Here is a 26,416-nt window from a genome sequence, read left to right as displayed (position 1 = left end):
ATGAAGTTCCGTTGCGCTACTCAAGCTTCCCTTTCTTTCTCTTCAATGAGAAATCAACTTGAAACACCATAAGAAAACAATAGAGCACATAACCGAGAACAACAATGATCTATTTACTTATAAATTCAAGAAATCATAAGCTATCAAGTAAATTGTAGACAAGATATATGAAATCATCATTGATTGCATTAAAATGAATCAAGAGTAAAGCTTACAACTAAGTCTTGATGTCGCATGCCTTCTTGGAGGGTCCATCCAGTATGTTTCATCAAGCATTCACTTTAAAAAATGGGTGTCCCAAATACACAAAATCCCTCTCTCACTCACAAGCTTTAATACAAGTTAAGGCACTCCACAACCTCTTACAAACTATTAACAATCCCACACTTGTCACACTCACACCAAAGCTATCTACCAAACTCAAAAGAACTAGTAGCACTGTCCAACCAAAAGAACTAGCAAATCATAGCAATGGTGAGTGATTTTATAGGAGAAGGAGTCTCCATGAAATGAGGGAGAGGGTGATCTGAATTTGAAACTACTTGAAATTTGTTTGCAAGGTATTCAATTCAGAATTAAACATGTTCAAAAGATTTCCATGTCTTGCAGAAAGAAAACACGAAATTTTCAGTTGTTCATGACCCATTTAAGCATAGCAGAGTTATTTCCTTTTACTGTTTAACACATTAAAATGATTTTTTTTTGCAAAATAAATCAACCACAAATGCAAAAGAAGTTGATAAAGCAGTTCACCCCCTCCAGGGCTACGTCTGCTGGGTCCAAAGCTCCCAACCAGGCTTGTCCTTGTTTTTATTCAATGCTCAAATTGAAAATACAGCTGAATAAAAGCATCTACAAGAGAAATAGATAGTAAAAATGGATTCAGAACACTTGAATCCTTCAGGATTGACTATTGGATCACCTCCAATGGATATCTGCAACCCTATACAGTCTTCACAAAACTGGGCCCTGGTGGCTCCTAGAACTTTCACGGCTCCAAAAAACCTCTGCAAATGACCTTAAATGGCTGTAAGAACTGCACCAATGGCTTCAGAAGGTCGAAAATACCCAAAATAAAAAAAAAAATCGTCAAAAACCAACTTTCCTAGCCAAAGTTATGGCCATTTAAAGTTTCTCCAGTTTTTCCCTAGAAAAACTCCAGCTAACTTTAGTTAACTCCAGATAGCTCCGCCAATTATGGCGGGTCCGTCAAATTTGGCGCTCCTGCCAAAATTCCGCCAACTTAACTGCAGTTACATTTAATGATTAGTGGTTGCCTCAGATTTCGTGCCAGGCAGAATATTCCTTTTTTAATTTTTTTTTTGAAAAATTAAAATTTCTAATGTTATGAACAAATTCTTCTTTTTGCCATAATGTTATGCTCTTAACCTGGAAATCAATACCCAAGCGAAGAAAAGATACCGAGAACACAAAATATGCGAAGAAAATATACCCAAAACACAGAACAGCAATGATTTTATTATTCAGAGAGAAATGTTCACAGGCCTCTTCGAGGGGGCAACCTCCAATAGAGCAGAGCTCGATTACAAAACAAGACACAATGCTCCTCGCAGGGAGTCTCTATCCTTTATATATGACTCATACATGCAATACCACGAGCCAATATCGTGGGTTTTATTAATACCATCTATCTAATACTACCGCCTATTTACCATCTATCTAATACTTCCGCCCATTTGCAACTAACTGTGGTCCCGTTATTAATTGCGGGTTAACCACTTACAAATATTAATATGGGCTTTATTGACTCTTGACTATGACTTGATCCCAAGACATAAATAAGGGGGTTAGGGTGGGACCCTAACATGCCCTCCCCCTTAAGACTAGCCTTGTCCTCAAGGCTAAAGCTGCGGAAACTGCTGAAGAATAGTGGCTGGTTCCCAAGTTGCATCTTTCGGAGAGGTGTCTTTCCATTTGACGAGGACCTCCTTAATCATGCGGCCGCGCAGGTGCTTGTCTCTTGTGTCTAGAACCTGTTCAGGTTGAAGCCAGATTGACCCTTCTTCGTCCAATTCAGGTAGACTGGTTTGAACTCGGCAATTGTTCCCAATCACTTTCTTGAGGCACGATACATGGAAACTGGGTGGATTTTTGCTGTAGGTGGCAAAGCCAACTTGTAAGCCACTTCTCCAATGCGCTGAAGTACTTGGTATGGTCCATAGAATTTTGGGGAGAGCTTTTGACAACCCTTGTCTTTGAGTGATGTTTGCTTATATGGTTGCAGCCTCAAAAAGACCTGATCCCCTTCTTGAAATTGGCGCTCTGAGCGATGTTGGTCAGCCTGTTGCTTCATACGGTTCTGAGCTTGATGAAGATTCTCGCGCAGATGGGCAAGCATGGTTGCACGGTGTTGTAGGAGTTGATCCACGGCTTGTACTTTGGAGCACCCCGTGAGATAAGAAGTAGGGGAAGGCGGAAGTTGTCCATAGACTGCTTCATAGGGAGTCATTTTGGTGGTGGCATGATAGTTGGTGTTATACCACCACTCCGCCAGAGGTAACCACTGTACCCAAAGGTGTTGCTTTTCTGAAGTGAAACACCTAAGGTAGGTTTCTAGACATTTGTTGACGGCTTCGGTTTGACCATCTGTTTGCGGATGATATGAAGTACTGAGTTTGAGTTGAGTGCCTTGTATTCTGAAGAGCTCCTGCCAAAAATTACTGGTGAAGATTGGGTCACGTCAGATACAATAGAAGTGGGCATGCCATGCAATTTGAAGATCTGATCCATGAAAGTTTGAGAAACCAAGGTTGGTGTAAATGGGTGGGGTAGGGCACAGAAATGAGCATACTTTGATAGTCGGTCCACAACCACAATGATGACTGACTTGTTCCCAGACTTTGGAAGACCTGTAATGAAATCCATGGAAACCTCTGTCCAAATTGACGCCGGAATGGGCAAAGGTTGTAATGTGCCTGGTGTGTTGACGGTTTCCCCTTTGTGGCATTGACAGACGTCACATTCTGCTACGAAAGTAAGGATGTCCTGTTTCATGCCAGTCCAAAAAAATGATCTTCTGGTGCGAGCATACGTCTTCTGAAAGCTCGAAATGAGTGCAATTATGCCAAAATGCGACTTTTGAGGGTGGATGTTGGTGATATTACGACTCTGTCCTTGTAGCGAAGAATATCATTTTGCCACGAGTAGCCCTTGCTGGAATTAGGATCTGCCTGCAATTGAGAAATGAGTTGGGAGAGCCCTGGATGTGAAAACCATTCCCTGCGAGCCTCTTCAATCCAGTCTGGAATGGGGAGGGAAATTGCGAGCAGAGTACTTTCCTCCTCAAATTGGCGCGACAATGCATCGGCTACCCTGTTGTCTTTCCCTTTCTTGTAAATGATCTCATAATCATATCCCAGCATTTTGGCTAACCATTTATTTTGTTGAGGGGAAGATAGGCGTTGCTCCAAAAAATATTTAAGACTGTGATGATCTGTGCGGATTTGGAAACGTCGCCCCAACAAGTAAGGTCTCCAGGTCTCGACTGCATGTAAGATGGCCATCATTTCCTTCTCGTAGGTAGATTGGCCCAGATTCTTCCCACTTAGTTGTTGGCTGGTGAAGGCCAATGGTCGCCCTTCCTGCATTAAGACCGCTCCAATACCTGTTCCCAAAGCATCACATTCAATGACAAATGATTTGGTGAAGTCCGGTAGTGCTAAGACAGGAGTGGAACACATGGCGGTTTTTAGAGCGGTAAATGCCTGTTGTGCTTCCTCATTCCAGAAGAAGGAATTTTTCTTTAGGAGTTGTGTTAGGGGCTTCGCTATGCGGCCATAGTTGCGGACAAATTTACGATAATAGCCTGTGAGACCCAAAAATCCTCTCAAGCTTTTCAAGGTCTTAGGTTGAGGCCATTCTTGCATGGCCTGGATCTTTTTGGGGTCCACCTTGACACCTTCGCGCCCCACAATGTGGCCCAAATACTCAACTTCTTCCATGCCAAACGAACACTTAGACATCTTGACAAATAATTTATGTGTTCGGAGCAGTTGCAAGAGTAGATCTACATGCTGAAGATGTGCCGCCCAAGTGCCACTATAGATGAGGATGTCATCGAAGAAGACCAGGACAAATTTTCTGAGATATGGTTTGAGGAGGTGATTCATAAGGCTCTGAAAAGTAGAGGGGGCATTATAGAGACCAAATGGCATGACGAGGAACTCGTAATGGCCTTCATGAGTTCTGAAAGCTGTCTTGGGAATGTCGACTTCCTTCATGCGAATTTGGTGATAGCCTGAGCGAAGATCCAACTTAGTGAAGAATTGAGCCCCATTGAGTTCGTCCAGCAAATCGTCAACCACTGGGATGGGAAATTTATCTTTCACTGTTAACTTATTGAGGGCCCTGAAGTCGGGACACATCCGCCACTCCCCATCTTTCTTGAGGACCATGACCACTGGGGATGAATAAGGACTAATGTTGGGACGAATGACACCTGCTTCCAACAATTCCTTGATGATTTTTTCTATTTCATTCTTTTGGGTGAACGGATATCTGTATGGCCGCACATTTGGGGGTTGGGCCCCTGGAACCAATGTGATGCTATGATCATGTTCCCCTCGCGAGGGTGGAAGCTCATGAGGCTTGTCAAAGACCGTCCGATGTTTATTTAAAATCTGTTGCATCTCAGGATGAACTGGCGGAGATATGGTGTCCACTACCTGGATGGCATTGAATTGAGCTACCACTCCATGATGGCCCTTTTTTAACAATTTTTCCATTCTATGCGAGCTGATGATAGAGGGGGCTCCTGCTTGAAGTCCATGGAGGGTATGTGTGGAGTTGTTCTGCTTAAAACTCATATATAACTCCTGGAAATCCATTGTGATTGGCCCAAGGGTGCGGAGCCATTCAGCACCTAGGACAATGTCGCATCCCCCCATGTGTATGGCAAACATGTGGGTTTTCAACTGATAATCCCCCATTTGAAGTTTGACATTTTCACAGCGGCCTTCACATTTCATTGTGCCCCCATCTGCAATTTGGACCTGGAAGTTAGAGACTGCCCGTACATAACAATGCGCTGCTTCGGTGATTTTTTGATGGATGAAATTATGGGTACTTCCACTATCAATCAAGACTATTACTGGGCGATGTTTAAGAAAACCCCTTATTTTGAGAGTTTGAGGGGAAGAGATTCCTGCCAACGGATTGAGCGAAATAACTGGGTCATCCGATACAATCTCCTTTTGGTTGTCTTCTTCGATCGCCTCCGGTTCCTCAAGAGGTGGATCTTCCTCGGTGGAGCTGTAGTCAGTGGCATCTATTTGAAAAAACTTGGGCTCCTTGCATTTATGCCCAGGGGAATATTTTTCATCACAGTAGTAACATAGTCCTTGCTTTCTTCTCTCGGCCATTTCCTGAGGTGACACCTTTTGGACCTTAAGTGTCTGAGTCGTGGTATGAGCTTGTGGGGGACGACCTTTAGTGGGGAAATTGGGGCGGCTGTATTGGGCTATTATGGCACGCTCCACCTTACGGGCTACCTGGCAAGCCTCCGTCCATGTGGGAGGGTGGTGGAGTAGAACTTGAGCTTTGATGGCTTCTTTAAGACCACTGATAAAACATTCCGTGTAGAACTCATCTGAGAGATGGTCAGTGCGGAAGGCCAAGGCTTCAAAAGCGGTGATATATTCATCCACTGTACCCGTCTGTCTGAGCTTAGTGAGACGGCCCAAAAAGGAGTCTCCCTATTCAAAGCGATCTCGAAGAGCTTTGGAAAATTGGGCCCAACTCGAAAAAGGTGCATTGCGACGTTGATGCCATTCTGCCCATTGCCATCGTTCATTGTCCAAGTACATGGTCCCCACTGCTGATCTGGAATATCCGATCTGGTGGATCTGAGATATCTGAATGGTGGAACAACTGCTGCTGCTGATCTGGAATATCCGATCTGGTGGGTCTGAGAGATCTGGATGGTGGAACAACTGCTGCTGCTGATCTGGAATATCCGATCTGGTGGATCTGAGAGATCTGAATGGTGGAACAACTGCTGCTGCTGATCTGGAATAGATGATGTGTGATCCCCCGATAGAAAGGGAACTATGGTCTTGGGGAGTGTCAGGTGCTACAGATCGCAATATACATAAGGGTCTGACAGTAGTACTTGACCCAATGTTTCAGGGCTCTAACTAAGGAGGATCGACCGTACCCTTAGCCGTACAACCCGACTACCCTAGCGTACGGGCGAGTAATCTCTCCGAGTGCTGTTCTCGGTGTACTGTAGCAACAAGACGGCCGAAGGTTTATCTATGGCGAGGTTTCAAGGGAGCTAGGGGGTTTCCTATATACCCAGAGGGTACGTGGAAGACAGTCCGTGCGCGGTTCTGTCTAATGCGCTACTACTCGAAGGGGTACCCACAGGGGTTACAAGGGAGTCCAACAGATGTGACCACCTCTTTTATTTCCTGCGTGCATGCCTCCCCAAATCCAGAGGTTTATGCGCTTAACGACAGATCCCATGGTTTAAAGACGCCGGAACACGTCTCTAGCCTAAAAAAATTTTGCTAAAATTTGGAGATCCCACCGAGCCCTGGAAAATGCTTTGATACCACTTGTTATGCTCTTAACCTGCAAATCAATACCCAAGCGAAGAAAAGATACCGAGAACACAAAATATGCGAAGAAAATATACCCAGAACACAAAACAGTAATGATTTTATTATTCAGAGAGAAATGTTCACAGGCCTCTTCGAGGGGGCAACCTCCAATAGAGCAGAGCTCGATTACAAAACAAGACACAATGCTCCTCGCAGGGAGTCTCTATCCTTTATACATGACTCATACATGCAATACCAGGAGCCAATATCGTGGGTTTTATTAATACCATCTATCTAATACTACCACCTATTTACCATCTATCTAATACTTCCGCCCATTTGCAACTAACTGTGGTCCCGTTATTAATTGCGGGTTAACCACTTACAAATATTAATATGGGCTTTATTGACTCTTGACTATGACGTGATCCCAAGACATAAATAAGGGGGTTAGGGTGGGACCCTAACACATAACTTCCTCATACGGTGACCGTTTTTCTAATCGTTTGCGGCGCCGGAATCGGGAAGACGAGCACTTTCCAGTCATTCAACTTTGAACTAGTTCTAAGCACTTTAAATTTTGAGCATTTTACGACACTTAGGACATGAGCACCTGATCAGAGGGAGCTTATCCTTAAGGAAGGTTGCACAAAAGATGGAACCACCTTCCCAAAGGAGGAAGGGTGACGCAAACTGACCCAGAAACTACGTCCAGAGACATCTAGAAGGCCAACTATTGGAACAAATTCACCCAATCTGGATCGTCGCTAGCCGTGAACTAAGTCTCAACGACCACATCGCAAGGAGGCAATGCATGGAGACCAATCATCGCGATTAAATAGCTAATATCCTTGCGTCAGGCCCTAAAATTTGACTGTCGTGGGAAATAGGTGTACACCTACGACAGTGTCACAATGAGACTATTTACGACCAGGGATCATCATGTATATTAAGGGCTTACTTGCGACGAGGCAAAAACTTAGAGAATAAGGGTTAACTTTAGCATTAGAGAGCATTTTCTTAATCTTCTTACATTAGTGGGTAGATATGAACATGTTTATTTGATACATAACATAGCAGAGGGACTGGGATGAGGAGAGTGACAAATTACTATGTAACAAGGTGACCCATTGACCAGGTAACATGTAGTATCCACTGCCTCTGCCCAAAATTCTTGTCCTAACTCAGCACCACTAAGCATGCTTCTTGCCCTTTCCATCAATGTCTTTTTCATTTTTTCTGCAACTCCATTTTGCTAAGGTGTATATGGAGTAGTCTTCTGCGTGATATACCACAATTCTTACAAAATTCTTCAAATTCCTTGCTGCAAAACTCTCCACCATATCTATCCTCAACACCTTTATCTTCTTCTCTATCTTGTTTTCCACTAGAGCCAAAAATTCTTTAAACCTATCAAAGACTTCAGATTTCTTCTTAAGGAAAGATATCCATGTATTCCTTGAGAAGTCATCTACAAATGATACATAGTACACAGACTTACCTAGTGATGGAACCTTCACAAGTCCAAACACATCACTGTGCACAAGCTCTAATATCTGTTTCGCCCTCTTACCACTAGAGGGGAAACTCACCCGATTTTGCTTCCCATATACACAATTTTCACAGAAATCAAAATCTAGAGAGCTACTATTCATACCTTCTACCATACCTTTACCATGAAGTATTTGAAGGCCCTTCTCTCCAATATGTCCAAGCCTTTGATGCCACAACATGGTCTTCTCTCCAGAGACCACTAGATTTTCTGCTCCACTTTCAAGAACCATAGAACTATTGCACCCATCAATAAGAGTGCTACCTTGCAGCTTGTACAGAGTTCCAATCCGAACTCCCCGCATCAATACTAGTGCTTCCCGAACCATTTTGCAGGTATTATTCTCAAGCACTATTTTTACACCTGCATCATCTAGCTTGCTTACAGAAATCATATTTTTGGCTAATGTAGGAATATGTAGAACACCTGGAAGCTTTCTAACCCTTACACCTTGCAACTTCAACTTTACTTTTTCGCGACCAATGATTCTAGCCTTCCTATCATCCCCCAAGAAGACATCACCACCATCATATTTCTCATACTCACAGAACCACTCTCTATGGGGAGTGAAGTGAAAGGATGCACCTGAGTCAATCAACCATGCCTCATGATCTACATGTGTACTTGAAGAAGCCGAGCACACATCCCCATCTTCATCTGAAGTGGTTTTTGCCTCTGCAAAAGGAGCCTCATCCGATCCCTTTCCATTGTCAGGAGCTTTAGATTTAGAGTACATTTTAAAGTGGCCTTCCGTTCCTCATTTCCAGCACACCACCTTTACAGGTTTTCCTGGAGATTTAGATCTCCCTCTAGATTTAGATCTCCCACTTGATGACTTATTTTTGTTTCTAAACTGGGACAATCCTTGTACAGATAAGGTATCACTATTCTGGCTCTCCATATTTTTCGGTATCATCTCCTCCATCAGCAAGGCTAAGACTATTTCATCAAAATGCAAGGTAGTTGCACTGCTACCTATTGCAATAACCAGACTATCCCACAAATCTGGTAGAGAACACAACAAACTAATGCACTTATCTTCATCAAAAATTTTAATATCAACAGATGCTAACTAACTTACCACAGTATTAAATGCATTCCGATGCTCTATCATTGAGTCTCCATCTTTCATCCTTGGGTTATACAGTTTTTTTCGGAGGAACAGTTTATTCACCAGAGACTTAGATTGGTACAAAGTCCTTAACTTGTCCCACAAAGCCGTCACTGTAGCTTCCCCTGATACATTCAACAATACTGAATCTGAGACACACAATCGTATTGTGCTCTTTTCTTTCCGATCCAAATTCTTCCATTCTTCACTGGACACTCCCGTTGGTTTAGTACCCGGATCTACCACGATCCATTTATCTTTATCCACCGACAGATCCTCCATCTTGAGTTTCCACAACTCAAAACTCTGACCATTAAATTTCTCTATCTCTATCTTTCCATTACTTGCCATCTTCTTTCACCACCAGAATCGATCTCACAGATCTCCCACTGAACAAGGTCTACCACAGGCCCGAGTGAAGCCCCTCAGCAACAAAGGCATCCCCTTGAAGCCAAAACAAATCTGATACCAAATGTAGGTTTTAACCCCTTACAGAAATTACTTGCATATGAATTCTGAAACATAGAAAATAAATAATGTGAGAGGATAATACATAAAACACATATACATAGAGATTTTCCCCTGGATCCCAAAACCAGGACTACGAACTTGATTTTTCATAATATTCCTTTCAATGTGACGATACATATTTATACATGCCTAAGCATCCAATACCATGGACCAAAAACCATCGCGTCCAAAAAACATGTGCGAAAATCATACACAAAACCATAGGTGGGTCCGCCCAACCTAACATAGGTTCCAAAACTAAAATTTTCTAGGGTGTTGCCCCAGACCCCATAAAGTGGGGTTACGGGTACACCTCAAACCCCCTATGACCTCCCCCCCTCTAAGCCCTAGTTAACTACGTGGGTTAGTCGTGGAAAGAATATAACACAACCCAACATGCAAGAGGACGAGTCAAGAGGAAATTGATAAAGAGATTGCAGAGTTAAAAGATCAACTCGATACATTAAGGAGAATACTAGAGGAAAACCAGAGACAAGGTTGGGTATTAAGGAAGAATCCAGTGGAATGGCATGAGATGTATAGAAGGCTACAACAAAAGCAAGTAAAGTGGCTGAGGGAAAAACTCAAGGAAGTTGAGTTAGAAATGGAAGAGTCCATTTGTGAACCAGAATAGGGAAAAATTCTGGGAGAAAGTGAAGACTACACCGAAGCTAAAAAATTGAGATCAAGTGAAGATCTCATGGACTATTGTAATAGTTCAAAACAACATGAGGAGATGCCCACTGAAGATGAAGACTTGAAGACTGAAATTTAAAGTGAGGCCAAAGGGTCACATGGTTTTAAATCTAACAATTTGTGTATGTTTGCAGGTGAAACATGTAAATAAGGACAATTTGCTGCTATTGTCGTAAAGGAAGAAGAAGACAAGCAGAATCTAAATTCTGTTCTGGAAGAAGATGAGATAGATAGGTCTCATATACAGTTGGGGGAAGATATAAAGCAACCAAGTGAAGGGCTTGAGAATATTGAAGAGGAGACCATCGAAGAATTTCTGAGTCATAAGGAGAACTTGGAACAATAAAGAGACATGATGGTTATAGCATCCAATGAGACCACAAGGTCTTATGTTTTTAAAACTGATAGTTTGTGTATGATGGCAGGTATTATAGGAGAGAAACAACCTTTTGAAGATATCTTCAGAGGAGATGAAGATCTAGAAGTAAAAGGTGACAAAGAAAACTTATCAGAAGAAGAAGAACTTGACTGCATACAAAAGAAAAGGTCTATGGATGAATCTATAGAAGTTTTCATGGATATGAGGAATCAGGATCTTATTTTGAGGAAGAATGAAGGACTATTGTCTCAGAAAGGTAATCAAATGAGTTTGATTAATGTTATTGATGAAGAAAAAATTCAAGAGAATATTAATGAAGATGATGAGATAGTGATAACTTTGGGAGAAGAGTTACAGAGAGACAGCAAGGCAAAATATACTGAAGAAGAAGGACATCTACTGAAAGATGTTAAGGAAGGAGAAATCTATGAAAAAGAGTTAGCAAATGGAAAAAGGACATTTGATGATTTATCAATAACAAGGGAAGGTATGGAAAATTGTGTGAAATTTCCAAATTCTACTCCAATTGAAATTATTGAGTTATATAGAAAATTAGACTTTCAAAGAAAGGAGTTGGAAAAACAAAGGATAGATGTTCAAGAGAGATTGTTGAAAAAGGAAAACAAAAACATTGTCATGAATGAAATTCATAAGAAAAAGGAGATGGATATAAGATTTCAGTAGATTGACACTACAAAGGAAGGAGTTCACTACGGTGGACAAGAGCAGGAAGACATCATTAGAGCGTATGATGTGGAAGAGAGACTAGTTGACAGTCTCATGAGCTCCTTTGAGAATTCAACACAACATATTGATGTACTGATAGAGGAGAAAGAAACATAGCAACAAACTGAATTGTTGCCAAAGGAAGATAAAGCATAGAAGTCTTATGTTTTTTATTTTAACAAGTGTTTTGTGAGTGCAAGTTTTGTTGCAAATGATAGAGGAAATTTGGCACAGATGAACAACCAAATAAATATGAAAGAAGAAGATTCTGTGGAAGAATCCAATCCATGGAACAGAGATTCTCAATTGTTGGAGAGGATGCTAGAAAGTCATGATTCAGTGCAAACAGAAATAATCATGAAAGAGGGTGAGGATGATAGGGAGGTAGTAAGAAAAGCAAAAGAAGAAGAAAAAGTAAACAACCAGCTACAAAGTGAAAGTAACTAGAAGTAGTTTGAAGAGTTAGCGGATAGCAGCAACAACTTGAAGAAAAGAGAAAGAGGAAGAAGTAAGGGGCAGAACATGGACCAGTCTAAGGATAAACTGGAGACAGAGATTGAAGAATTGTGGCAGCTGATGATGAAACAGGCCATAGGGAGAAAAATGATGGAAACAACAAGAATGATCAATCAGAGCATGAACCTGATTGATGAAGAGAAGAAGATGGAACAGAAGACAACAGAAGTACAACAACAGCGAAGGAACTAGACATTTGGATAGTTACAAAACAAAGTATGGGATCCAGGAAGACAAAGATCAGAAGACACATGATCATGAGATCATGAATATTTTCTACTTTGGGACTCTGATGCAGGAGCATTCAACCCAATAGAAAATCATTGTAATTAAGTAGACATAGGGGGTCATGTATTTTAAGGAAGTTGGATTCCTAAGTGATGAATTAATGTAGTATTTAGGATTTTGAGTACATAGAATAGTAATTAATTAGATAATGTGAGGTGTTTTGTAAATGCTCTCAAATAAATGAGAAATTGAGTGGTTAATAAAGAAAAAAGAGTTAAAAGTCAATTATAACTCTTAAGCAGTTTCATGATTCGAGGAATGAGAGAGAGTTTTTAGGAATTAAATGAAGTTAGACGTGGATATAGAGGATTTAGGAGTTAGTTCAGTAGATTTAGGAGGGGAACCAAAATTAATTAACCAGTGTTTTGTAATATAAATGCAAGCATATGGGTAGAGTTGAGGAGGAGGCCACTGATATTGAAGAACATGCCTGTGAGAGAGAGGGAAGTCTCAAATTTAATCATTTGTTTGTACTTATATATACAGAGGTTTATTCCTAGCTGTGTAAGTGTGTGAAATGACTATTTTATGAATGAATTACATGTGAATCCGTAGGATCTGTAACAAGGTTGCAGGTAGAATTCTGAAGGATACACAGAGGAAAAAATGAATCAGAGGAGTCATAAATGGATCGTTGAATCTAGTGGAAGATCACAGTGAAGCTCTAGGGAGAGGTAGCAAAGTAATAATTCGCAGGAGAGTAAAGCTTAGAGGAAGTTGAGCAGTGGAACCCTTTGAAGAAACCTGAAGAAAAACCTGAACCATAGATAAAACTCTGAAGATGTAGCGTAAATATAGAGAAAGGGATGAATGGAGAAGTGAAGTGTTAGTACACAGTAACCATTGGATCTTATAGATCAGCAGTCCAAATCATGTCACATGAGGTAGGGTTGAAATATTGCATCGACGAACTTTAACAAAGGAAGGCATGTTTATAACCTTAAGTGGTGTTTCGGGCGGCAAAGAGGTGGTAAATGGTATTGAAGGTTAGACTTCTAATTCCATTCATAACCTGACACGTAGTAGATAAGTGAAGAGTGGAAACTGCTTTATCAAGCGGTTAAAACCCATGCCTGTTGTCTATCTGAATTCATGGTAGACCGTTGGATCTACTAAGTGAAGATCAATGGTGGAGGGCTGTCAAGTGACTTTGCATTGAGAAAAGATATCAACCGTTGGATCGAGACCCTGATCAATGGTCACTATCTAATCACAATTGCATTAGAAAGAGGTCAAAGGCTAGTGGACTGTGAAATGTCGATGCGCCGATAGCGATAAAGTGTTGATCGATGACCGGAGGTGTTCGGAGATCGGCGGAGCACTACAGAAAGGTCTGAAGGAGCGAACCTGATGAATTATGGAAGCGGACATATAAAGTTTGAAGTCCGATATTGGAATAACACATATCAGGTGCGATATAGACTGTATTAATGTGAACCGTGGAGGAGCCGATACCCAATTGCGATAAAGGTGAAGCCTCGAGAGATGTGCAAAAGCCGTATAAAGCAAAAAGGTACGGTTGGCACATATTTCCTTTGTAAATGGTTATAAAGGGTTAAGTGCGCATATGTAAGGTTTTATATATAAATCAACATTATCAAAGGATGGAAGGTTTTATGCGATAAATATATATTAACCAAATTTTAAAGAGGGGAAATTTCATATATGTGCAGGTTAAGGGATAATGAAGGTTAAGAGGAGGTTTAAAGTATTGATAGAAGGTTGAAGTGGGGTGGTTGAGTTCCGATATAAAGGAACTGATGAATAGGGCTTTAACCATTGAAGGTTGAAGATTTTGACTCCTTAGAAAGTTAAATACCTGGGACAAGTGTGAGTATGCATTTTACATTCGTACTGTGGGTGTAAGTGTGGGTAACCCTGTGTTGGATCACCACAACCTCAACAACGCACTGAGCAGCTATCTGCTGGACTTCTTCCACTGGCTGCTCGATGACTGCTACTGAACTGCTATCATAAATCTTCTGCTGAGCTACTTGTAGTTGCGCGAGCTTTCCTCCAATGGAGGCTATGATCGCATAAGCCTCATGTATCCATGGTTGTAGGCATGCTTTTCAGATTGGTTCTTTATGCCGAGCAGCATCCACCTATTCCTTGAGCACCTTTGCCTCTTGCATCCATGCGAGCCTCTGTGTAAGGGAAACTGTCTGTGTGGTCCCTTTGATTTCCTCATATTTTTGTTGTAGCTCGCGTGCCTCTGTGTCCGGGTGCTCTACACTTGGGTGCTCCTAGAGGGTGGTTAGGACCTTGAATGACTGTTCAAAAAGATGCATGCAGTTTTCCACTACACTGTCAACCGCTGCTATCATTGTCATAAATGCGATGGTATGATGTTCCCTAACTTCTGGTGGAGTCGAAGGTTGAGCACTTGTGGCACAAAATATTGTCACCATGACATTCTGCAATCTGTGTGAGTCTATCACCGCTCATACTTTCCTCCTTTGTAAGTATTAAACCTCAATTCTTCATGTCAAGCCTTGAAAATAAGAGAAAGCGCTTAAAAGTCTCTAAAACTCTGGTTCTGCACTTTCTCTTAGCATTACTACGGTCTCGCACCTCATGGTCATGTCCCCTGCATATTTGACCACTCTATCTCTGTGTAATGGGTTTGGACCCTTGTAAAAGTCAAAAAGGCACAAGTACATTCTTAAAAACTCACTTTGAGTCATTTCTGGAAGCTTCTAGAAGGAATCTTGAGGTGGCAAGTTCGCTCCTTTAAGGTTCATGCGTCCCATACCTTAAGGAGCTAACCACTTGATGTGAGGAGATTATGCCTTTGAAGGAGGACTCTATCCCTTCATAGGTGGACTTGTAACATCCTTCCTTTGCACTGTAAAATGAAGCATTGGGCTGGTTATTGGGGAGGTTGAAAGTTGAATATTTTTGAGGTGAAATGTTGTTGGAACTTAGTCTTCCTAATTGAGCTTTTCTGAGGAAAGATTACATACCTCTTTGATATCATTTGGAAGAGTACGAGGCCTGTCAAAGTAGAGGAGATTCCTGTTTCGGACCCTGGGAGGAGCTTGTACAACATCAAGGCACCAAAGGTTGTAAAGTTCTTCTATTTTCAAAGTTAATACAATCAAGTTTATTTTTCTCAATAAGCTGTGTTTTATGGTTTATTTCATGGATTCCTTGATCACCATGATGAATATGATTTATTATATTAGCTATGCAGGTGTTATTTGATGTGTGCTTGTTTGTGATTGCAGGTTCTCAAAAGGAAACTCTTTCGGATGATTGAAGGATGGCTGCCACAAACTAGCGTTGGACTTAAGGTAGGGTCTAAAACACCTATTTAGTTTTTATTAATGAATTGCAATATATTTAGAGAAAGGTAGATTTGCTTGTCCTGCTTGTTGCTAGATATCTAATAATACTAGGGAGATCGATCTTGTCCGCAAGAACAATTTATCCAACCAACAAATTGGCGATTCCACTGGGGAACTGAATTTGGTTTTTTGGTTTTCCTTTATATTTGACTTGAGAAACTTGTTTTTGTTTCTGGTTTTTGCTTGATGTGTGTGGGATTGGGTAGTTTTTAGGATCTGGAGTAATTTTTTTTTTTTGAAATTTTAAAGAGGACCACACTTTCTTTTTATAAGACAGTGTGGACATATCCGCATTGTTCCTTTAGTGCATAGAGTGGTACTGCATCTGGTCCTACTGTAAGCTTGCGGACCCTGTTAAAATTTTTGAAAAACCTAAAATGTTTTCCTCCTGTTAAGTTTAGGTTTTATTTATGACTTTTAGTGTCTACCCAAATCTGCATGTGTTCTGTCAAGAATCTCTTGTGAGTGAGTTCCATTGGCATTTTTTGTTTTAAGTGATTTTCTAGAAGTTTCGTATGCTTGGATTGATTTTTTGCTTGGTCTTTGTAGTGACTCAGAGATTAGAAGCCTAAGAAACTTTAGATCACCCTGGTCTCTTTTGTCTTCTTGATGACTTTGACTAGTTTGTGAAATCTATCTTTGGTGAGAAATAGATTTCGTTTTCTCTCTGCAAATCTTTGAACGAACTTGCTTGTAAGTTTTGAATTTCATTTTCATAAAAGAAAACATAGCTGGGTGTTTTTTGATTGATTTGTCATTCTGAACGAATTAATCCTTAGTTTACTGAATAACTAAGTAAAACGTCCTCAAAAATATTTAAAGCCTTTATTTCGATTAGATTTTCAGAAGTTCTTAGATCTCAAGATTAGTCTTTCATAGTTTTGAGTGTTTTCTAGAAATTGTAGAATCTCTTTTGAAAAAAGTTGTTTTTTGTAGTTTTTGAGTGTTGAAAAAGAAAGGGTTTTTTTTTGTGAGCATAATTAGTAGTCTCGTTTTGAGTTTATTGAAAAACACAAAAATATTTTCTTTTCATTTACATGTTGAAGGAAAGATTTGTTTTTCAAAGAATTTCATTCTCAACTCTTTCTTTTAGCTAGAAATTCATTGAAGGAAAAACGAATTGTTTATCATCTTAGGTGCATTTTTTAGTGTTTTTGGAGTCGAGTCTTCACACCATCAAAGTTTCATCTCCATACCTATTGAATTAAGAAACAACCCATAAAAATAACGCTTAATTAAAATCGATCCAGCAATCTTTTTATTTCTAGGGCTCTTATCACCAATATAGCTTAGGCTAGTATCTTGGAGTAGGGAGTAATTAACTCTCCAAGATAGTTAAAACAAACAAGTAGCTATATCTTGTGGTAGGAAATAAATCCAATTGTAATTGATATAATTTGGGAAGCTCCTCTTAAAGGAGTCAATCACGAGATCATGTCCGAACCTTTGAGACAATCAAGTCTGTCTCATTGGGAAAGATAGAAGATTTGCGTGTATTAAAAACGATAAACCTCTTATTAACCATTGTCGAGGAGCTTGGGGTCACTTGTTGGTAAACCTTGGATTAATCATGTTGAGGATCCTTCAAGGGGATTGAGCTTTGTTACTCTGCCCTTGCGCGTAGATCGGATCGTAGACTATTCCCCTAGTTGTATTTGTTACTATTGGTAACCTTGGTGACCATAATCTTAAGATTCTTTCCTAAGGTGACAGTGAAGGACGGGTCTCACTGTACCTGGAGCAGATGTCGACTAGACTCACTTGGACTCTCTGGGGGGTTCTCTTCACTCGAGACAATTTTGTGAAGAAACTTGTGCTAGTTTGTTTCATTAAGCAGGTTGTCAGGGTAATTGTTCCAACTGCCCTTTCTGTATTGAATTCTGCGACGTTGGATTTCATCACCAACTAGTGTTTTTGGTATGGAAAGTTACTGTTTGTGTGTGGTTTTAACTCTTAGATTTTTTAGGTGTGTGATTCAATTGTTTGGTTCTTTAGAGAATCTAGGTGGTTTTATTGAGATTTTCTTTGTTTGTGTGTGAATTAATTAAATATTTAATCGTGGCTGAATTACTGAGACAATCCCGTAGACTTCGGGGGAAACCTCCCGAGTATACACCAAGCCAGCTTGAAGGGCTACGAGCTCTTGTATCACCTAGTGACAGTAGAGTTGGGTCACCGGAAGCTGGAGAGTTTTCTTTAATTATTCATCCTAATTATAAAGTCCAAGCAACAGAGTATATTTCTGAACCAATTTCATTTTCCGAAGTTACTAGTAGTATTTCTTCTACCAGTGAATTAGCTGAAGAACCTGAAATTTCTGAGCCTGAAACTGAACCTGCTGCTACTCCATCTTCAGGATTTGCTTCTCCAACTTCTGGTGGCCTTGGTTCACCCAGGGTAGGAAGTGTTATCACCCAAAATCTCCCTTCTGGACTCATTTCCATTGAAGAACATGTTAGTCTGGACCAACATATAACTCTCCCTGAAAATCAACCAACTTTAGAACTTAGGGAGCATGAATTAATTTTCTACTGTCCTTTTAGGAGTGATGCTTGGTACATCTCATTGACCAAGTTTTTAGAAAATCCAGGTCTTAGTTTTTCACCACCTCAAATTCCTTTTAACCCTACATCTAGAGGTTATTATCCTCCTGTGAATATGTCGCAATGGTCATCCATGTTTTCACAAACATTGGAAACATTTTTATATGGTGGTCCCTTTATTCCTTTTGGGTATCAGTCATTCACTGGTACTTTTTCAGGAGCAGCTCCTCAACCAATTGAACATCGGATATCAACTAGTAATAATAGAACTCAACCGTTGAGAGTAGAAGAAATTATTATGATGTCTGGTACTATTCCAAATCCGCAACCTCAGGGTAGTCAGTTACCGCTTGTGGGGCAACCTCAAGGACAATACATACCTCAAGGTCAACCCCAGACTCAATATATACCTCAAGGTCAACCCCAGTATCAATATGTACCTCAAAGTCAACCCCAGTTTTAGTACATGCCTCAAGGTTATCAACCTCAAGGTTAGTACCCAACTCAAGGTTTCCAACCACCTTCTGGTCAACCATTTGTACAAGGAGCTGGAAATGTACCTCTCAATTATCATCCCTACACTCAACCTAGTTATGGTCCTCAATATGCTCAACCTTTTATGGGTCCATACCCTAGAATGAACATGGTGTGGGATCCATCTCAACTCAACAGATTTTGCAACCTAATGTGCAGTTGTCATCTCAATCTGGACAACCTTTGGTTTCTGGTCCAACCCAACAACCTGTCTAGCCTACTATTCAAACTTCTGCACCTAGTGTGGTTCATCAGTCTGGGCCTAGTTCACCTCAAACTCCGCCTCAAATGACTATTGTAACTACCACAACGACTACTACAACTTCTGTTCAATCTACCCCACCTACTTCTGTAGTATCGGCAGCTCCGGTTTCTACTGTTCCTGCATCAAATCCTCAAGCCTCTTTACCATAGTCAGGACCTATAATTCAGACTTCGGTTCAGATGCCTGTAGGACAACCTGGTCCAAGTATGGTTGTCACAAGTCAACTGCAATTCACTTATCAAACATACCAGGGACAGTACCAATTTGGTCCTGCTATTCAAAGCCCAGTTTACCAGTATCAACCATACCCTGGATATACTTATAAGCAACCTCAACAACCCCAGTTTGGTCTGGTTAATCCTAGTTTTCCGGGAGGATATAATATTCCAAATGCAAATCCAATTCCAAGTTATCCTGGATATCCTCCTCCTGGGGCTAGTCTTATGACTCAAGGTTTTGGTGACCCTAACCATCAGTTACCATTTATAGCAACTTTGGATTTACCTGATTTGTCATGCCTTACGAACAATCCAATTAATTATCTTCCGTTTTGGCCGCCAATGCCGAATAAGTTGCCCAGTGATATCCCAAAGTTTGAGGGTAAGTCAGGAGAGGATCCGTCAAATCATGTGATGACTTATCACCTCTGGTGTGCATCCAATTCCATTATCGATGATTCAATTCGCTTACATCCTTTTCAACACACTCTGATTGGTCTTGCTGCCAAATGGTACATTAAGTTACCAGGAGGCTCTTTTTATAATTTTAGTCAGTTAGCCACTTCTTTCTTAACTCATTTTCAGTTTCCTGTCAGATATGACAATGGCACGGAATTATTAACTTCATTAAAACAATCCACATCCACATATATTTCTGATCATATACATGAATGGCAACGTGGACGAAGTTTAGTGAAAGTTTTTATTCCGGATCAAATTTTAGCAGAATGGTTCATTAAATCATTATTACCTAAAATCACTGAGGATGTAGCTAAGGCAGGAGTTGTTACTGAAGAGCAAGTAATTGCTTAGGCTCAGTACCTTGACCTCATTTATACGTAGTCGGGTACTTTACACGAAAAAATCACCGACCTTCCAAAACAAAATCAAATAACTGCAGATCCTTCAGGGTCTCATGCCACTGATGGTATGATTGGTTCAGTTAGTACCAAAAGCAAGAAGAAATCTTCAAAGAATTCTTCTCCTATTATAACTTTACTAGATTACCCAATAGGAGACTCTTCCACTAAAATTCCTGGTGATATCCATGTCGTAGAATCATCTACAGCAAAATCAAAATCCAGCGATAAAAAGAAGGGGAAGAAGAAAAGTAAACAAAACTCAAAAGAGAAATCAGATAAAACTGAATCTACTGACGAGAAAATTAAACCTCGCTATCCTTGTCTCGTTTGTGATGAGGAGAATTTTACAAGAGACTACCCACATCAAGCTGAGGTTGTGAAAATCATCAAAGGTTCTCAAACGCCTGCTATCTTGAAGGATCCTTTTCCTAGCCAAGATAGTAAGATGATTGGTTCTTCCTCAAATGCCTCAGAAGAACCCATAATGATGATGTCTCATGTCAAGATTGCGACGCAATTGCAAGATTATGGTAGTAAAAATCCTGTTGGTGGTAAGGAAGCAGAATCTTCTAATTCAAACCCATCATCTTCAACTCCTTCTGGTTCTAATCTACTATAGATCGAGAAACCTAACCCTGATTTAGTAATCAAACTGTCTGCTAAAGGTATACTTCGGAAGTCAGCTTTCAATCCACATGCGAGAGCTGCTCAAAATTATAACATTGTTGAAGACCTAGCTATTTCCCTTTCAGCAATGTCATCTTTGGAGGTGTTGCAATCATGTCCAGCACAACGTAAATTACTATTGTCGGCGATAGGAGCTATTGATATTCAGGGTTCGAACCTTATAATCTTTAATTTAGAGAATAGTACACCTCGCCTACCTCATCAAATGGCTTTCCAGATTCCAGTGTTAGTCAAAAATAGACCTTGCTTGAGGACTGTAATTGATGAGGGAGCTTCTACGTGTATTATGTCGATCTAGTGTTGGAGATCGCTTGGTTCTCCTACACTCAATCAATCCCCAACAATTCTAAAGGCTTTTGATGGCTGAGGGTTTCATCCTTTTGGCATTTTACAGGATTTACCTATAGGGGTTGAAGTCAAAACTATAAATCTAGATGTGGAAGTCTTTGATGCCCCTCTAGATTACAACCTTCTCTTGGGTCGCATTTGGTCTTATGCTATGATTGCTATTGTTTCATCGGTCTTTCGGCTTACTAAGTTTCCTCATAATGGAAAGATTATTACGATAGACTAGCTGACTTATTTTTCATCTGACCCAGTCTCTTTTGATAGTATTCAACATGTCAGTAAATCAACTATCCCTTATAAGGATGTTGGGGTAGGATTGATTAAAGATTCTGGTTTACTAGGAACTTTTTCCTTTCCTCCTCCTAACGTATCACCTTCTACTGCAACTATTCATATGATTTCATCGAACACTATTTCTTTTGATCATCCTTGGATCGTACCTTCTGATTCTGAGGTGGATTCATTTGGTGACACGATGCCTTTGAGTCCCTTTGAAATTGCATATCAGGTAGTACAATCATCTTCTGACTCTTGTTCAACCGAAATCGATCCAATGAATGTGGTCCATGGAGAATCGCTTTCAATATCAACCTCAGATTCAACAACATTTTCTGATCCTATTCATACTGATGAGCAGATTCGTGAACTTTTGTCTGTTGATGACTTACCATGGGAAGATCTTCATCATCGATCTTCATTCTTACATGAGCTTGATCATTTTGAAAATGATGTTTCATCTATTTTTACTGCTGATTATGTCAAAGAAACATAGAATCCATTGCAACATCCTGATTCTGAGTTAAATTTGGGAAATATTTCTCGAACGGTTCCTATTGACATTTCAGTTAAACCTGGAATTATTGAAAACATTCATATAGGTGCTTCCTGTACGGAAAATGAAATCCAAAATTATAAAGCCCTATTTCAAGAATTTCGCGACGTGTTTGCCTAGTCATATGAAGAAATGCCAGGAATCAATCCATCAATTGTTTTCCATGAAATTAAAACTTACCCGGATGCTAAACCTGTCCGACAACGTTTGCATCAGATACATCCGCGAAAAGCTGCTGCTATTAATGCTGAAGTTGAAAAATTACTTCGACCAGGTTTCATTTATCTAATTGCTTTAACGGATTGGGTATCGAATATTGTTCCTGTTAATAAAAAGCAAGGAACGATAAGAATATGTATCGATTATAGGGATATTAATCGAGCTTGTCCTAAAGACAATTACCCAACCCCCTATATTGATCAAACTATTGATGATTGTGCTGGTAGTGAAATGTTCTCCTTTATGGATGGTTTTTCCGGTTACAATCAAATCAACATACTTCCTGCTGATCAACCAAAAACGGCTTTCATTTGTTCATGGGGGACGTTTTCTTATTGCAAATTTCCTTTTGGATTAAAGAACACTGGAGGAACTTTTCAAAGGGCTATGTCTTATGCATTTCATGACATCAAGCACATCATGCATCCATATCTCGATGATTTACCTACCCATTCATTACGTATAGCTGATCATCTCACTCATTTACGAGCAATCTTTATGAGATGTAGCATTATCGAATTAGGTTGAATCCACACAAATATGTTTTTTGTATAGAAACAGGTCGTTTACTGGGAATTGTTGTTTTGAAAGTCGGCATTCGTGTCGATCCCTCGAAGGTGGAAGCTATTGTAAACTTACCTCCTCCTTCGATTCTTTGCCAAATAAAAGGTTTGCAAGGGAAAGCAAACTTTTTACATCATTTCATTCCTAACTACGCCGAGATAACAAAGGGTTTTACCAGGTTGTTGAAACAGAATACTCCATTCTTTTGGGATGAGATAGCTCACAAATCTTTTGATGCACTTAAACACGCGTTGACCCATGCACCGTTATTGCATCCTCCCAACTACAACCAGGATTACTTCTTGTACCTCGCCGCTTCTCATTCCACCATTGGGATGGTTTTAGTTCAGGAAGATGAATTCAACAGTGAACATGTGATTTACTATCTTATTACACAAAACTACGGTAATTTATGACTGTAACCCTATGATGTATATTTTGACCAAACAATTGCTAGGGGGCAAGTATTCCAAATGGATAGTTATCCTGCGGGAATTTGACTTGGAATTTGAAAAATCCAAGGCAAAGAAATATTTGGTTTTTGCGGAACTAATGTGTGATTTCCCGCGTGCTGATACTGAAACTGTGGCGAAGAGCCCATTGCGGACGAATCCTTGTTTCTTATCAGTACTTTTGATCCATGGTATCGAGATATAATTTTTTATCTCCAAACCCAATCTTTTCGGGCTGAAATCTCACGATCTTAGCAAAGAAAAATATGTTTCCAATCCCAACAATATAATATTATTGGAGATACACTTTATTGTCATGGGGTGGATTTTGTTTTCCGATGTTGTCTAACTCATGAAGAAGCTGAAAAGGTTCTTAATGACTGTCACTTTGGAGCATGTGGCGGTCATATGTCTGGGTATGCCACAGCCCAAAAGATATTGCGTGCTGGTTATTTATGGCCATCCTTATTTAAAGATTGTATCTATGCAGTCCGGAAATTCCACAATTGTCAAATTTTTTATTGTAAGATGCGTGCTCCACCTACTCCTCTCCACCCTATAATTTTGATCGGTCCTTTCACAAAGTGGGGTATCGACTTTATTACATGTAACCCTCACTTGGCCGGGGGGCATGCGTATATCATCCTTGCGATAGATTATTTTACTAAGTGGGCCGAGGCGATGCCTACATTTTTGGTAGATGACAAAACTGCTACAATTTTCATTTTCAATCATATAATTGCTAGATTTGGTGTTCCTCAAGCGATTATTACTGATCATGGAAGTCATTTTTGAAACATCATGATGACTAAACTAACAGATCAACTTGGCCTGCGTCATGATAGTTCTATTCCATATTACCCACAGGCTAATGGTTTGGTTGAAGCTATCAATAAAGTTCTAGTCACTATGATCCAACGAATCATTGGTATTCACAGGTTGAATTGGCATAACATGTTATTTTCAGTGTTTCGGTCATATCGAACCTCAATAAAAACATCAACTAGTTTCACTCCTTTTCAACTACTCTACAGTTTGGAAGCACTGTTACCCATTGAATGCAAAGTTCTGTCATTGCAAATAGCCATAGAATTACTCCCAGCCACTTTTGAAGAGGAGAAACGTTTGTTGTACTTAGCTCAGCTAGATGAGAATCGACGTGACGCTACATTAGCAATCGAAACTCATGCGAAATGAATAAAAGCTCAGTACGATCAAAATGTTACACCTCGTACTTTTTCATAAGGAGACCTGGTCTTACTATACGATCAAGCAAACGATAAGCTAGGGGATGGAAAATTTGTACCTATGTGGCATGGTCCTTATGTTGTTAAGCGAAAGCTAGCAAAAGGGGGCTATGAATTGGTAGATTTTGACAGTGTCTCTTTGGGTAAACCTAGAAATGGTCTTTATTTGAAGAGATATTATGCTTAAATCTAGGTGTGGAGATTTTTGTTAGATTAGTTTCTTTCTAGATGGTGTGTTTATATTAGAAATGTGTGCCTAGTTTAGAGAATGTTTTTATCATTATTCCTGCTTATCTTGATTTTACTCTTGATATTGCAGATGTCGATGTCTCTTCAAACATACATTGGTTTCACTGATGGTGCTGGTCGTAGTACACGAACATTTCTTCCGTAGCTTGGGTTATCTATTCACCCTCTGATGAGTTAGTATCTATGCATGGGGTAAGCCTCAATCAAACAACGAACAACATTGCAGAGTATAGTGCAGTGATTGAATTATTATCTGAATCCATTTCATTCGGGATTTGGAGTTTGACTGTTAGGTTAGATTCTAAACTCTTTGTATTAAAGCTTAACAGGGTTTACGCCATTAGAAATCCAGTGTTATTAAGATTATTTTTGAGAGTTCATCTCTTGGAACGTGAATTTGACTACATTGAATATCAGCATATTCCAAGATATTTAAATACATTAGCAGATGCAGTGGCTTCTCGAATGTTAAATAGACATTTGAAATAATCAAAACAGTAAATTTAAAAACATTCCATAACATGTTATACAAGATAGTGAGTAATAGTGATATATCATAGCATAGAAGTGCGTTAAATATACATTTTCTTCGATCATAGATGGAAAAACACCATATGATTGGCAAAAATGATAGTACAAAAAGATATAAAATGTCATGTGAGTCTACAAAAGCGATCATCCTATCACTGGTGATGATCACGATAAGAAACTACTACTCGGGCCACCCTACAAAGGAACCTCCTAAAAGGTCCTGGGACTCCAATCACATAGCGTTGTAACCTAAGTGGAATATCATCTATACTAGTCTCTGGAATATCTACTGTCAAAGGCTCTAGATAATTCTCCAATTCAGTCAGGGTCTCTGTAGATTGGTCCTATGGGCCTGGTACTGCTGCAGCTGGGTGTCTCCTCTCATAGGGTTGGAGAGCAGGTGGTCTCCGTGGACCCACATCTACATTTAAAACTTTTTACTATCAGTTTTGGACGATTTAAAAAACAAAAAATTAGTTAAAACTTAGAAAATGTTGAGAATGATTTTACCTTAATCATCCCACTGCTCTCCTGGTGGAAGAGTCATGTCTAGGTCACCATGATAATCCATCCCAACATATGGAAAATATTGAATCACAAAAAATTGGTTTCCCAACCAACGAAAATACTCAAGCGGAAATCAAACAACCTCTGAACCCTCCTCAGGATGACGAGCCATCACTGCAACCCAACGCATTATCCTAGGCTCTTGAGGAATTCCAGCCTCAACGGAAAGCTGTTGTGGGACCAACATTAGGACCCTCTCTAGACCAAAGCTCACAACTAGGAAACTATATCCAAATTTTTTTAGTTGTCCATTCTTTGCTTTAGTTAGTTGGCCTTTTACATTTGCCAACACAGCTTCACACCAGTTGAAGATGGTACCTCGGTAACAGTCTACTGCCATTCACATCTGGGATCCGGTAGATACATGCAATGATGCACTCCCGCATAGTTTGGTGACAGTGAATGTGATAACCTTAAGTTCAAGATGGGTGATAGTTTTAATATCGATTTGTTTGTTCATTGTTTGTTCATTGCAAAACTCTAATCGGAGACTAGCGACAGACTGGCCACCTAGCCTAGTCCTAAAAAGAGATAATTGTTCACCTCTCTTGGGCAAACCAGTCAAAAAATATATGTCCTCCAACTCAATTTCGAGTCGGTGGCCAC

At 40.0% G+C, this 26,416-nt stretch overlaps 1 pseudogene; it reads right to left on the bottom strand.

Moving 5' to 3' along the window:
* The window catches only part of LOC149234240 (glyceraldehyde-3-phosphate dehydrogenase A, chloroplastic-like), a 257,930-nt pseudogene that overhangs the window by 74,722 nt on the left and 156,792 nt on the right, over positions 1-26,416 (bottom strand).

Source organism: Pinus tabuliformis, chromosome 8 (assembly GCF_031772625.1).
Source record: "Pinus tabuliformis cultivar Carrire ecotype Pingquan chromosome 8, CPIR1, whole genome shotgun sequence".
Lineage (NCBI taxonomy): Eukaryota > Viridiplantae > Streptophyta > Pinopsida > Pinales > Pinaceae > Pinus > Pinus tabuliformis.
Note: the sequence above shows the minus strand (reverse complement) of the source record. Positions and strands in the feature narration are given on the sequence as shown.